Genomic DNA, 14,641 nt, shown 5'->3' on the forward strand with positions numbered 1-14,641 from the left:
AATAAACATGGATCATAATGAGTGGACAGTCGAGAAGCGGCTACCTTAGTAGTTAGACCAATGACAGAGGGAGGAGAGAATATCCAACTCCACAGCAATGAAATTTTATATCTTGTATGATGTTAGGCACGATGCGGTGGAAGTTCTTAATATAAGTAAAATTGGACATTGCAATATTTCCACTGAGTTCCACTAACTTTCATTGAGAACTCAGTGAAAATATTGCAATATCCAATTTTACATATAAATGAAATATTAATACATTTATAGTTCTTTTACCCAAAATTTATTTTCAATTGAATATTAAATAAATTAGTGACCGCTTCCAATTTAATGATTTTCTTCAGTGACTAAGTAAATTTCGAGGGTAAAAATTTTACTGCTAATGCTTGAGATAATATTTATTCACATTCAATCAATACTAAAAAAAATTTTCTCTTGGAGCAATGAATTTAATTTAATTAGGCCATAATAGATATATTTAATAGACATAAAAATACATGTTTGAATCGGATTTAATGGTAAAAGCAGCCTTCCTCGATTGCAGTTGAGCAAAATAATGCTTGCGTGACTTATTTCAGATAGCTCCGGTGGAAAATTGTTCTTTATCATACGATGCAAAAAAGTAGCCAAGTGAAAGGTATATTAATTTTTAATTCAGGCGTACAGTTCCTTTTTTTTGGCTTCTTCTCAAAATTTTACGCCTTTCCATCTTAATAATTTACACTCGCTAAGCCATCCATCCCGCTATAAAAGGGTTAGGCGTGCAGCACAATTTTCATAATTTTTTATATGCGTAAAATATTTGTCTTGGAGATGAAGAACAAGAGAGGTGACAGCCGCATTCAAGAGATGACTCGCCACGAAATAGCCACGAGGGCTAAACGATGTGATTGATGTCAGTCATTGCGATTCGTTACGAAGAGCGTTCAAATTAATCCTCTCGACTCGCCGGAGACGACCGGGCTAGCTAGCAGCGGAAGACAAAAGAGATGCGCGCTGCGTTTCTTTCCCTCCTTCCTCTGGGCCGCCCACTTGGCAATGGCGAACCCCCACCTCTCGGCTCCTTGTCCGCGTGGCCGCATTAATGCGTCTCCCGAGAGAACAAAAAACGCACGCATGAGTCACGGCCGCCGCGTGATCAAAGGCGGCTTTTTTATTTCGACCTCCAAACTCGCTCCGCGTTGCCAGGACGACAAAGCGAGCTTGTGCGCTTTCATTTTAGCCGAAAGAGTAAATATGAACTGTAGTGACAATCGGATGCTGCGCATGCATGCGGTGGACATAAAAATGGTGAATTCCGAGATTGCGCGATTGGCTGGCTATAAGGATAGCATTTTTTTTCATGCCGTCTATTTTGGCGGGAAAATTTTATTCCCATCGTGTTTGATAGCCGATAAAATATCAAAATTAAAAAATCTATTTATAAGCATTTGAACTTTTTGTCCATTTCTCATTATAATATTGAATTGGGGTTTAAATTTTTGTTCAACCCCAGCTTTGAGTTACTGCGCAGCGAGCCAGGATCCTCAATGCTCATTAATAATTCCCTAAAAGTCGACATTTTTCGCTATTTTGATCAGTAATATGCCTCACATATACTAATAACCTCCCGAGTGAACCGGTAAGTAAAGACTGAAATTTGAATATCATAATATCACACTCTCGACACCATATTTACACTCTATTTTCTTTTCGTCCCTGCTCCCTAGATGCCCCGTGCAGTAACAAAAGAGACCCGCTTGACCCTAAAATCCCCGTGTGTCGTCCTTAACACTGCACACCTCTGGATGAGGAAGCGGGAGATTATAGATCCATTGTGTCCTCAAATAGGAGGGTATTTCTCATCTGGAGGCGGAAGCGAGAGGTGATGGGGCAGCCGTATAAGAGAGGCGAGAAGAAGAAGGGATAAGGGAGGGAGAGGAGAGAAAGGAAAAGACGCAAACGAGTAAACAAAGGTGGGAGCTCATTAAGACGAAGAAGGTATGCTACGTCAGCAGATGGATCACGCGACGCACAGAACGCGATGCATATTGGTCATGCTGACGCCGGATTTTGGCACGAATTAAAACATACCAGTAACACACGCATGCATCTATATATTGCTATTTACAAGGGTTTGTTTACTTGGAGCGATTGGCAGAAACTAACAATCAATACGGTTAATCACCATGGAAGAGGGGGCGGAGAACGATTCGCTATGAACGCGGAGTAATTCAATACTCGATTCATAACAAGGGAGTGCGTCAACAGCACTATTTTCGGGGTTGATTATAAATGGGCTTACGTAATCTCGTTTGTTCACGAATCAGGCATGCGAAAATGATCATGACCAAGTGACAATCTTGCCATATCCTGGAGATTTGATATCACTGCCATACTTGGAAACGGAAAATTCTCGGTGGTGGAGTTGGACATGATGACTACTGATGGCAGAATGAAGGGCCATAAAACTTGACGAATTTGTATTCTCGCCTTTTTGAAATAGAATAGGAATCTTTAGCAAATTCGTTTATCCTCCACATTCCGTCTCCATTATTTCATTCAAAAAGTTCAAAGAGTTATTTTCCAAGTATGCGAGGATACGTGAATACTCCCGTTTGCTGCTGATTCGACTGCCTGGGCGAGGTGTTAGTCCAGCATTGAATAATCAAGGTCAAGGTGAGGTAAAACTCTCGGTTTTACGTCGTAAAATTTACGGGAAACGTTTGCCACATGCAAAGCATTTTGAAAGAGAAGCTTTGCTCTTGATGCACGAGATAAGGGAATTCATTGTAATCGATGACGAGGGTGGAAAGAAAGAAGAGGAGGGACCGAAGAAAATTAATTGGCCATACAGATATTTCCCACCGCTAATTAACGTGCCCTCAAAAACCTTCGAGACAAGGGAATGCACGAGTGGAGATGTAGGTGGAGCAGAGATAGTTTGGGTTTGCCACTGGCGTAGGGTGATGGTCATCCAGTTACGTAATTCCTCTTGTTTCCAACAGCAGTGACGCAATTGTTGATGATGTTAAAATAAGACCGGCCTGGATACCTACGGCCGTCGTATGGGCTTCGTAAGTTTCTCAACACAGTATGAAAAACAAAAGCATCATCAAGATTAAAATAAGGATCTGGTGACTGACTTGGATGAACTTAGAAGAATTCAAGTGGGTCTGAACGAAAGCCAATAACGCCTTAAAGGACATATTTAACGTATCCCACAAAACCGTCTCCACCTGAGATGGTAGTAGGTGCATGAAATTGTCTTTGCGGACAAGGGCGTACCCAGGATCATAACTAGGGGGGGGGGGCAAGCCATGGTCTAGGGGGAGGGGGGCAAACCAAGTTGTGACATTAGTTTATGAGATTATTTCCTTGAAAAAATAGTTTTATTTTAGTTACATATCTTATACTAATGCATCTAATTTTTCGTGGGTTTAAAGAAAGATTTGTTGGGTGCTTTCGCTTCAATTCAGTACTGATTTTGCTCAAAGACTTTTCCGATTTTTGCTTCTAGGGGGGGGGGGGGGGGAGCAGCTGCTCCCCCCTGCTCATCGCTGGGTACGCCCATGTTTGCGGACGCAAATACTGTCGGATAATTCAATGAGAAATTCCTAGAACAACTATCTTGCGAAAAATAAGTTTTAAAATCATTTATAATTACTAAATTGTATTTATAAGACGGTAGTTACGTCCGAGATACTATTGTAGAAAGGAATATTTCATAGCAAAATTAATTATATTCACTGGCTACGCAACCAGTTCAAAACAAGAAGATTCCGGTCATTTTCTGAAATTAAATTTATGTGGATGAAAGTATGTAGAGACAGATGTCTGCCGAGCATCATAATAACGCCGTAGAATCTAAAAAAAACTACAGATAACTTTTCAACGCAGCGAATCTTGGAGTAGAAGACAATACGAAAGCTTCCCTTGGCGATGACGACGATTCATGAAGCGAATAGCTCTAGCTAAATGTGATTCGTGCTCCTTAATGCGCTACAACCATTGGATTGCGGAGGTAAGAGAAAGGAAGACAATGGGACTTTCTTCCCGCGCTCGCCGCAAAACAATAGACGGTCGCTATTAATAGCATTCATAATCGTCCCCGATCAATGTAAGCTGCCCGAGGTTTACGAGAAGGGATGGGGTACAGAATTACTCAGGGCTAATATAATGAAGTCGTGGTTTTCTTGTTCGAGCATGAATCATTTTCAGCGGCATTGTTTTAAAGCCTTTTCCCTCTTAAGTTTATTGGAGTAGTATTTCTCCCAAACTCTTCTGCCGACCGACATATAACTATGGTGATTTCTCTCGTGTAACACTGTCTTCGAAATTGAAAATTTCGATAAAAAGTATTTTTTTCAATTACCGAGGGATTTTATTTATGGAAACAAGATAAAATATTCGCAGTAGATGGAATTCAGACAATATAGTCATCTAGTCCCAATTGGAAAAGGTATTATGCATTTTTGAATTCTAAAAAATAATCAAGCACGAGGCACGTGTAGTTTGATGAAGGTTAATTATTATTAATTACTTTGAGTGCGGTTAATTTTAGTCAGTATCCCTCTCCTCTTGCCTTTTGTCCCAGGTTTTTAAGCAACTGCTACTCTCTCCTCCCTCAACAAGTTCGCAACGCAGTTTCTTCACGACCCCTCGGGATGCTTACGGCACCATTTGAATTCGCAACGGAGCGGAAAGTTTATATCGGCTGGGCTAATTATCGAGCGAATCGCTATGCAAGCGGTGTCAGTACCATTCGCATTCGGTCGCACATGGCTACCGATCCACCAAACACAAACATCCTGTACCCCATCCACCTCCCACCCTCTCACCCCTGCGACCGCCCACCAGCTTCAAGCGGAGACAATTGAGCATCGCGGACACCCACCCACCCACATTGACCCCCCTCCACCCTCCTCCCGGACGAGAAAGAAGGTGAGCGCATATGGCTGGCGTATAGGGTTAGGGGCCACTATAAATAGAGCGAAAGGTAGGTTGGACAAAAGCACGTCTCCGAGCGATATATCTCCCGTGTGGAGGTGCTGCACCATTGAACGGGTTGAGGTTGCCATTCCCGCAAGGCACTCTTCACCGGGCCCCTCTTTCTTGTACCTCAGAGTAGAGAAAAAAGCTTTCGTAGAAGAGGAGAGGAAATCGATGGCATAAAAGAGAATTCAAATTATAATGCCTATGCCTTCGTGAATCATGTCGACTGCAAAGATGCACTATACATTTATACACGGCAATCAGAGGCGCATATTATACATAGATATACTCTGTGAAAAGCAAAATATAACGTATTTTTCTTAATAAATTACAAAATAAACCAACAAGTACATTACTAATGCATCAACTTAATGTAGGGCAATAAAAAAATTAGTTATTAACTGCCTACAAATTACCAATGTTGCAAGAACTGTAAAAATACTTCCTTTTTTGCTCCTTTTTGTTATGGATTAACGCCATTATTTCTATCTTGCATGTATTGCCCTGTTTTTTGATGAACCAAGTTCTTTCTTTTTTGTAAAAGAATTTGCTCAAAAGGTATCCCCAGAACATAGTAAAAATATATTAAAAACTGTAGATATACGGTATTATATCTATAGATTTGAATGTCTTTTTTACTAAGTACTGAGAATTAAATACAATCTTAAATATCATCTACTCCTATTTAACCTAAATAACAATTTATCGATACTCTTGGTATTGTACAACATGCATCACGCTTAGGTCTTAATTTACGCAGGAAATAGCCAGTTCGCTCACCACGCGGATGATATTGCTAGATTTATGCTTCCAAGCAATATTTGACATTCTCATTCAATGCACGTCTCAACAAAGCACTTAGGCATTACAAAACTGCAGTCCGCGCACGGTAAAAAAAAATCATACCACTCGCCCTGAGGTAATTGATACGACTCATTGTTTGCGTTTGTCTTAGCGACGCAACATATGTGTGCTGTTTTTTGCGACGTGCCTCGCCCACCTAGCCCCACCTAGATATCAGCCCATAACTCAAGTGCTATAACCAAGGAAAGTATCGTAAACGAGACCATAATGGGAATGCTATTAATTAAGAGCAAAGAGGAAATGTTCTTCCTCAATTGCTACGGGAAAAGTTATTCGGAAGGGGGAACAAAAATAAAAATATTTCCTTTTTCCATTCTGACCTTGACCAAGAGAATACCTTTTACGACACAGTTAGTTTCACAGAGTCATTGAGGAGAGAATTTTATAGCATCAATCCTTTGCGGAAGTTTAAAAGAGAACCTTTATCAGTCCTAGAATGGTATAATTCCAAGGAGAAAAACTGAATTAAGTCATGAATCTCTTCAAATGTATCACAGTTTACATGTTTCCGTAGATCACGGTTTGTTTTATGAAGATGTATCAGTCCAGAAAGAATGATTAATGTCCATAAGGTTTGTTGATCATACGACGTCATTATGCCAGGCCTATAATGATGGACCTAAGTAGTAAGATAACAATCTCATGTCGCGTTGCACGTTCACCGGGATGCTTATAGATCAGCCTTGGGGAGCATCTTTGGACAGTCGTAATAGTCATCTATTACCCGTCATATGATCATCAAGATAGATAGAAGGTCAGCGGAATCAATGAAGCAAAATTTATACAAATGGAAGCTTCACTGCACGCAGAATAAAAATGCTCCTAAAAATAACTGGCGACAAAGAGAGTTCTCACATTAATTAAACTCGGACCCACACCGGAATAAAAAAGTATTTTTATTGGGTTGACATTTTTCGAATTTTGAATGGAAAATGAAGCTTTTCGGCCACGCTTAGAAGCATTTTTTCTCTGAAACCTCCTTATGATTCCTGACCGTGACTATGATCAATTTTTAAGACATATCATACTTAAATAGAAAGTTTTTTTAAAACTAAACTCAATTTCCCGTCATTTTCATTTTAAGTCCCTTTTGCAGGCTCAGCAGGATTCAGGTAAGAGGTAGAAGGAAAGAGATTCACATAGAATAGGAAAACGTTGAAGCGGCTGATGTCAGTCAAAGAGGAGATTTTAATACCAACGCGGAAGTTTATTGGGAGCAGAAGAAGGAAACTCGCTGACGGAACTGCGGCGAAGAGTTCCCTCAAGAAATATTCCGAGACGCGAGGAGCACCTTGAAGACTGTGGCCGTCGAGGCGGGGAGGAGCAGTTGAAGACAAGGCCGTGGCCAAGGAACCTTTTCTGGCAGCGGGGTTCATTTACAATCCGAACTGTTTCGCCAAAACATTTGCTAGGGTCTGAACCCCCTGACCCTCCTTTGTTATGTTCCAGAGAACAGAAAAAAGGAACGCATTGAAACAGCGCAGAAATAGACTGAAATGAGTGGAGATGATTACAAATGCGTTTGAGGTGAGCTTCAGGAAAACGACCTCCACCCAGATGACCGCACGGATAAGGAAGCTCAGAGTTCGTCAACAGAACGCATCTTTCTCGCTAAACAATGCTATTTTCATAAAGAAAAACTTCAAAAAAACTTAAGCTATCAACTTAACATTTTCAGAGTGTATAGAGGAAACCCAAGTTTATTATTTCCTGCATCTCGAATTAAAAAATTTTGTCTCAGATATTTTTTAAATATTCGAGATGAAGAAAAATGCTACCAAGAATCTTCTCTATACAGTAAGAACTTTTCAACATAAAAGCATACACTGAATACGATTTATAGGCTACAAAAGAGACAAAATTAAAACATTGGATCGGGAGTGATGCACCTTCTTAACGTCTGACTGGTAACTTGGAGTAAATATACGCAAGAGCGCTCGTAGTGGCTCAGCAGAACAAAAAACTAAAACCAGTATAGATACCCTAATACCCGGCATCACTTTGGGAAAAATAGGAAAGTAAAACAATTAAGTACTTGTAAACGGGGCTAATGAAAATCCTGATGCATCTCCATATTCGAGAGTATTAAACTCAATTGTAATTAAATTTCTAAAAGAAATAACCTGAAAACAAACACTATCTTTGTAGTCCGCTTATCAGATAGACCCAACATGCGATTTCGGATTAGGCCATTTCAATCTTGGTCTCATGCGTATTTGCCAAAAATCGCTCTTGTTATACGTAACTCAGAGCCCGTGCTACCTGGTCTCGGGCACTGCGCATTATTTCAAGCCCGCACGGTAAATAAATGAGAAGAGTAAGTGAGAAGGGAGACAGAAAGACAGAGAGAGAGGTACCGGAAAGACAGAAGCCAGCGCATTCCCATGTCGTTGAGTCGGTCGTAAAAAAAGACATGCAATTACGCGCAGAGTCGACCCGTCTCAGCCGCGGGTTATTTACAAGGGAGGAGGGGGCTGGGCAGCCGTCGTCTAGGAAACCGTAAACTCCCTGCCGAACTAGCAAATCTCGCTTTTCCCGCCAAAAATCTTCGGACTTTAAACCACCTCAACTTTGTTAAGTAAAAACCTCATTGGCTGAATAATGTACCATTGGTGAAAATGTTTGATTAAATTTGCGATAGCAGGATCCTCAGTTATCCTTGAACTGGCGTAACCAGCAACGCGACCATAATGATAAAATTTATTAGGTGACCGTATACGGAAGATATAAGTTTATTTTCATCACGAGCTCCAGAAAAAGAATAATTAAATATATTTTAAGAGAAAGTTGCTGATTTTTACTTTCAGGGTGAATACTTCCTAGACACCAGGTGTTTTGCTGATGAATCCGGCGTAATAATGTTGATATCTTCTTCATTTGAACAGATGATGACGAATATCATGATTTTCAGCGAGCTAGTAAAGTCGATTTACTCTAGATTCAACACAATTTTTCAGAGCAGTAATGAAAGCATGGACCCAAATCTTATACTGCTGTGCTATCATTTTTTTGCTCAATTTCTAGTTCCAATACGAATTTAGGAAATAGCAAACTTTTTCTCATTGGAATATGTCCAGCAGGGCTTAGATTACCACCTCTCGGCGCCCTCCACTCTGCGGAGCGCGAAAATGGGATCGGCGGAAACAAGAGAAAGAGAGCGAGAGGGTAGTTGGAGGGGAGATGAAATTCTTTCGGGAGAGAAAGGGAAAAAATGAGCCTCCAGCGAATGAGAAAGACTCACGGGGGGAAAAGGGGTGGGAAGAATTTCCTGGGAATCGAAATATCTAGGAGGATTACGGGAGGAAAAGCATTCGTTTCGAATCGAAGGAGTGCGGGGATGATCGATCACGGCATTCGTCTCATGAGGAGGGAGAATCGGGGTAAATCTTTCCCACTTTCTCCCATTCATAACACGTTAAGCCCAGGGGCGGATTCAGTAACAAATTTGGGGGAGAGGTTCACGACCTGGGTCCGGTGAGTATGGAATATGACCTTGTTTCGGGGGAGGGGGTTTATGCACTCTATGCCCAGAAAATTTCACGATGATAGCTAAGTTTGTGAGTGACACGTCAGGAGAAAGAAACAAATTACCACCTTTCGAGCGAGAGATGCGTCCCTTTGAATTACACAGAATTTTGGCTTCCACCGAAAACGGTCTATCGCCATATCATTGCACCAAATTCATACGGACTGTATTCCGCCTTCCAGTACCGGTGAACACACTATGTATATCTTCAATTGCTTGCGAACTAACTTAGTGGAGCTTTCTCACTGCTAAATAAATATATTCATAACTTTGGATATTCCGCACTGATTCATTCGGTGCAACCTAGACCGGCTTCAACACTTACTTGTCATTATCATGAGAAAATATTTGTAGGTATTTACTTTTGATATTGACGCTAGAGTGTTGAAGCCGGTCTAGATTGCACCAAATGAATCGGTGAGGATTTGACAAAGTTATCAATATATTTGTTGAACACAGTACGTCTAGCATCGCACGAAACGGTATATAACTTCGCTCCGAGAGTAAGCGAGAAAGGAGGCAGATAGAGAAAAGAGAGGGAGAGTAAGAGAAAGAGCATGGGCAGGGTGGAATGGGAAACTTTCCTCGGCCAAGGTAAAGGAGAGAGAGAGAGAGAAAAAAAAACGAGAAGAGAAACGCAAGTGGACTTGGGAGGGGGTGGGAGGAGTCGGGTAAAAGCTTTTTCTGGGAAGGTGGAATGCGATGGACGAGAGCTTGCAGAATGAGAGGAGTGGGAGGGGGGGGGGGGGGGGAGGAATGCGGGAACACGATAGTGATTCCAGAGAAGTGGAGAATGGAGCCAGATTTGATGGTCAGGAATATCACGAGAGAGAAAAAGGTTTTATTTTTATTCAAGCGTCTAAGAAGTAAGGCCGAAATTCCACAAGCATTTCAAGCAAGCATCTTGAATAGATCAGAAATCAACATATTCGTAAATTCTGAACAATTTGCCAGACATTACTAATCTTTAATTTAAATTTCGCATATGGACAATTTTTTTTCTGGACGACTGTTTGTATATACAAGAATTGTCACGAGAAAAAAATTCCCTGGACCGGGAATGGAACCACGGACTTTGGCTTTTCGGCCCACTGCGCAGACAATTACGCTATCCAGGTTCTTTAATTCCCATGGCAATTATACCGAGGCTCATAGTACTAGGTACTAGGCGTTTTTTTTCCCTCATGGCAATTCTTGTATATTTCACCGCTGTTCACGCGGCAGGATTAGAAATATTACACAGACTGTTTGTATCTCTAGATGTCTAACTTGTTAATTATTCCAACAATAGGTTGGTATGATCAGTCATATGCAAGATTGCTGATCCTTCAACTCATGAACAATCATTCGCTCTCCGTCGCATTTATGAAAGCGACAACTGCAAATATAATTACGGTAATACCAAAAGGAATCATCCCAATGACGTATCCTCGTTTACTCAAGTAATGGCGTAAATTTTGAAGGACGTGGCCAACGAGTGGGGATGCACGACATCAAGTGGCGTTCACGCTTTTTCTCAGAATCCTCATCGTTTCACCTCGCATACTGCTCCAAGAAAGTGGCGAAAGTATTTGGATTGCTCAAGTTTTCACACAATTTCGAGAGATAGAAAAAATTGCTTTCGCGAAAGAAATGAAAGCAAGAAGAAAAAACAATTCCTTCAATCTCCTTCGAAGAAAGTGATTCCTTTACCTGATAAAGCGACATACCTACATATTTTACGTTAATGTTACATGAATTATTCATGATACAATTTTTCATCGAGCGAGCAAATAATAGCGGCTCAAAGAAAATAAAAAAACTGTGAAAATGTTAACCTTTGCTTAAGCGTAAATGTAAAAAAGTAGACGTGCATCAAAGTACCTTATTCGTATTCAGCATGTTATCCTTTTTCATTCTGTGGCACTATTTTAATAGCCTAATGCGCCTCCGTGCATAAATTCATCAGGACGGTTTCACGCAACAGTATGTTTCCTACGCTACATGCCAACAAAAGCGCTGATGGAGAACATAAAGTGGAGCGGATAGAGCGAAGTATGATCATGTTTGGCCCGCGGGTGAGAAAGGCGGAAGCGATAACCGCTATGATCGCTCGGCTGCCGTAGCACCGCCACCCGGCTGCGCAACCATCGGCCATAGATTCCCACGCACCCGAGCTAGTCGGGACAGCGCTTTAACTATTCCGACGACATATGCTGAACGGGGAAAGAGGAGCGTTGACCCTAGGCGCTCATAATACCCATTCATTCGCCATGGAGCAGGAAAGGGAGAGTGAGAGGGATCAGGTCTACGACACAGAGCGGGAGGATCAACGAGCGAGGAGGGATAAACAGGGGTTGCCATGGCATCATGAGAGAGGACCGCTCGCTTCGATAACGACTGACACGATTGCTATTGATTCGCCTTCACGTCATGCTGAGTTTGGGCGACATAAATCTCTCTCAAAAAAGACATCAGCCTCATGAAAGATGATTGGTTATGGAATAACAGCTAACTGGCCAGTGGGGTTTCTGTAAGGTTCTCACTCACTCATAATCAGTGTTTCAACCCGAAGGTTGGTCATGACAGGAGAAAGTAAAGCCCAATCCAAACTAAGCCGCGTGATATCGCAAATTCAGGGCATGGGGGCCAGTTCCTTCCCTTGGGCCTTTCTTGCTCTTCCAGAATCTTTGTTTGCGTGTGTCCCAGGGCTTCACGCAGGATATGAACCCAGAACATTTAGATCATTTGTCTAACGCATTGCGCCTCCGTGTCAGCATGCATGTGCCAAAATCTTCAGGGAAAAGGCCAACCTCTTTGGCCCGTAATTAAGCCAATAGTACGCGGTAATACATCGCTTTCTCGATTCTATTCAAGTATTTTTTTTTAAATTCGTATTCAAGGTTTAAACAGATCATACAATTATGATTAACATTCCCTGAAAACTTCTACTCTGTTCCGTTCAGTTCTAACAGCTTAAAAATAAATTTATTAGGGTTAATCAAGTCAAATTTATTCTGAGACAGATAAAAAACTGCAAATATTAACCGTAGTTTTGCAATTCGTCCCACTGAAGAAGGACCGAGTAGGGAGCACGAAAACAGATGCGCCAAGCTTCCCCGGCCAAAGTTTGCTCTGACAATGAGATATAATCCATGAGACTGCGAGGGCGAATAACGAAGTTTGCTTTTGTTGACTTAAGTGCGGCGAGGGCTTAGTTGGCTGGTGATAGGGAGGTGGAGTAGGGGAGTGGGTTGGAATGGATGCGGTGACGGGCGGGCGATGATTCGCAGCCGCTGCTGGGGCTTTTCGGGTCGCCGTCGTCGCTTGTTCGTGGCGAGGAGCACGTTCGCACAGCCTGCGTGCGGCACTCCGATGACGAGCGAGGGAAAACACGCCGATATCGTCCGCCGGGCAATACCGGTAGAGTCCAGTCTCATCCTTATTTTACTGGTGAGGTGGCTACCCACCCCGTCTGCCCAGGTTCGAATCCCGACGGTGGCAACGAGGCTTTGCAGAGACTCCTATGAATACCTCCGTGAGTGTTTTGTGGAGGGCACCTCAAGTACAACACTAAGTACGTCGGATGGGACGTTAAGTCGTGGTCCCCTTAGCGCCTTTCGTTGACAATAGGCGAATGCCGACGCCGGGTTTCTCTCTAACCTTCTTTTTAGACCCTTGCCTACAGCGCAAATGGCACATCTTGCCAGTCGCCTAACAAACCAATCAATACCAAACTATTACTAAATGGCTATCCTAGTAGCTGACCAATTAAGCAAAAAGAGACAAATTCAATGCGGACTTGACCTGGCTGACAATGAGTCTCAGAATTTTCACGAATATGAGGTCTCACTCAGCTTCAACAAACTCAACTTTATGAATGACATTCTTGGATATGCTTTAGGCCCTCAAGTCAACAGGACCTCAGGTGTTTGTTCAAACGGTTAGGGAAAGTGGAGCGATGGTGAGGGCAACGGAGACCAAGAAATCCGAAAGATTAATTGTAAGAGGATCATCGTAATTATCAGTATAAACTTTGTATTAGTCCAGCACTTGAATGAATGTAAACTTTTGTATCATCAGGTCTCCGACTGAAATTAACTGGTTATGCCGTAACGACGAAAGCGGCAGCAAGCTCGAATCGAAGTACAAGGTGAATGATGATTGCCATCATCATTCATACGCCACAGAGTGACGCCTGAAATCACCCATTTCCAGCAGGTTAATTCCTATTAGAGTTTATGTCAAATCCAACTGGGTTCCTTACGGGGTAAAGTAGAGCAAACACACCACTGCGTCAATGGGGTAAGATAATGTGGCGATGTTCCCATGCAGGCTTTCATTGAGGGTAGGCGAACGCCAACGGAAGGCGTCTATTCTCGCCCCCTTACCCACCAACGAGTTCCTAGCTCAAATGGTAAGTGGCATCATTCCTCCTGGTTCGTTGATTCGCTCGCGGGAGACATAAAATGCTAGGGAAATACATAAATAATAAGACACAACCATCTCTGATTACTTTACGAACAAAAGAATGACTCAATCCAGCGAAGGGAATGGGAATATCAAGACGCTTCCGAAAGTAAATGATGAATTATAAGAATTTTGATGGAGAGTTTAAGAAAGGAAAAAATTATCGAGGATATTAGAAAAGTAGTCGAATAAAAATGATGAAAAGCTTCAGAAAACCAATACTTGCACGATAAAGATATCTTTAGCATGATGAAGAAAATTTTAAACGATTCAACAAGGGGAATTTCATTTGACACTTTCGATGAGCTAACGGATACTTGCGAGTGATTACAATTAGACAAGCTGATGAACAAGAAATTCCAAGCTTGGCCAGAAAGATAAAAAAAGCGCATAAAAATGCAAGAATGCACTATCAAAGAAGCTTAATATCCTGAGGTATGAAATATCAAGTGTTGACAATAAGTTCTCAAACACTTACAGTTCATCATTAGAGTTCACAACGTTTAATAAAAATTCGAAAAAATAAAAAAAGAAAAACTAGGGAAACTATTCCCAAGAAGTTATCGAGTTGGCGATGGAAAAATATTCCGAGGCTGAACATTATATCGTGTGCATGCGGCACAAGTGTCATGCTCAGGATGAGAGAAACACAGGTCATCGATGGAGATGAGGTAAATGACTCTCCTAAGTCGTATAATTATACATTAAAATCAATACAAGAGAATCCGTTAACTACAGGGACGAAAATGACGCGACCCTACATTATGAAGTCACTGAAGCAATGAGGATACCTCATCAGCGATTGAACGGCCGATTCTTAGGGGT

General features: G+C 41.8%; 1 protein-coding gene across 7 annotated transcripts in view; it reads right to left on the minus strand.

Annotated features, from left to right (window-relative positions):
- LOC124157648 (cAMP-specific 3',5'-cyclic phosphodiesterase-like) overlaps positions 1 to 14,641 on the minus strand; it is a 970,120-nt gene that overhangs the window by 9,241 nt on the left and 946,238 nt on the right. The gene's annotated exons all lie outside the window — the stretch shown is intronic.

This window comes from Ischnura elegans, chromosome 1 (assembly GCF_921293095.1).
Source record: "Ischnura elegans chromosome 1, ioIscEleg1.1, whole genome shotgun sequence".
Classification (NCBI taxonomy): Eukaryota; Metazoa; Arthropoda; class Insecta; order Odonata; family Coenagrionidae; genus Ischnura; species Ischnura elegans.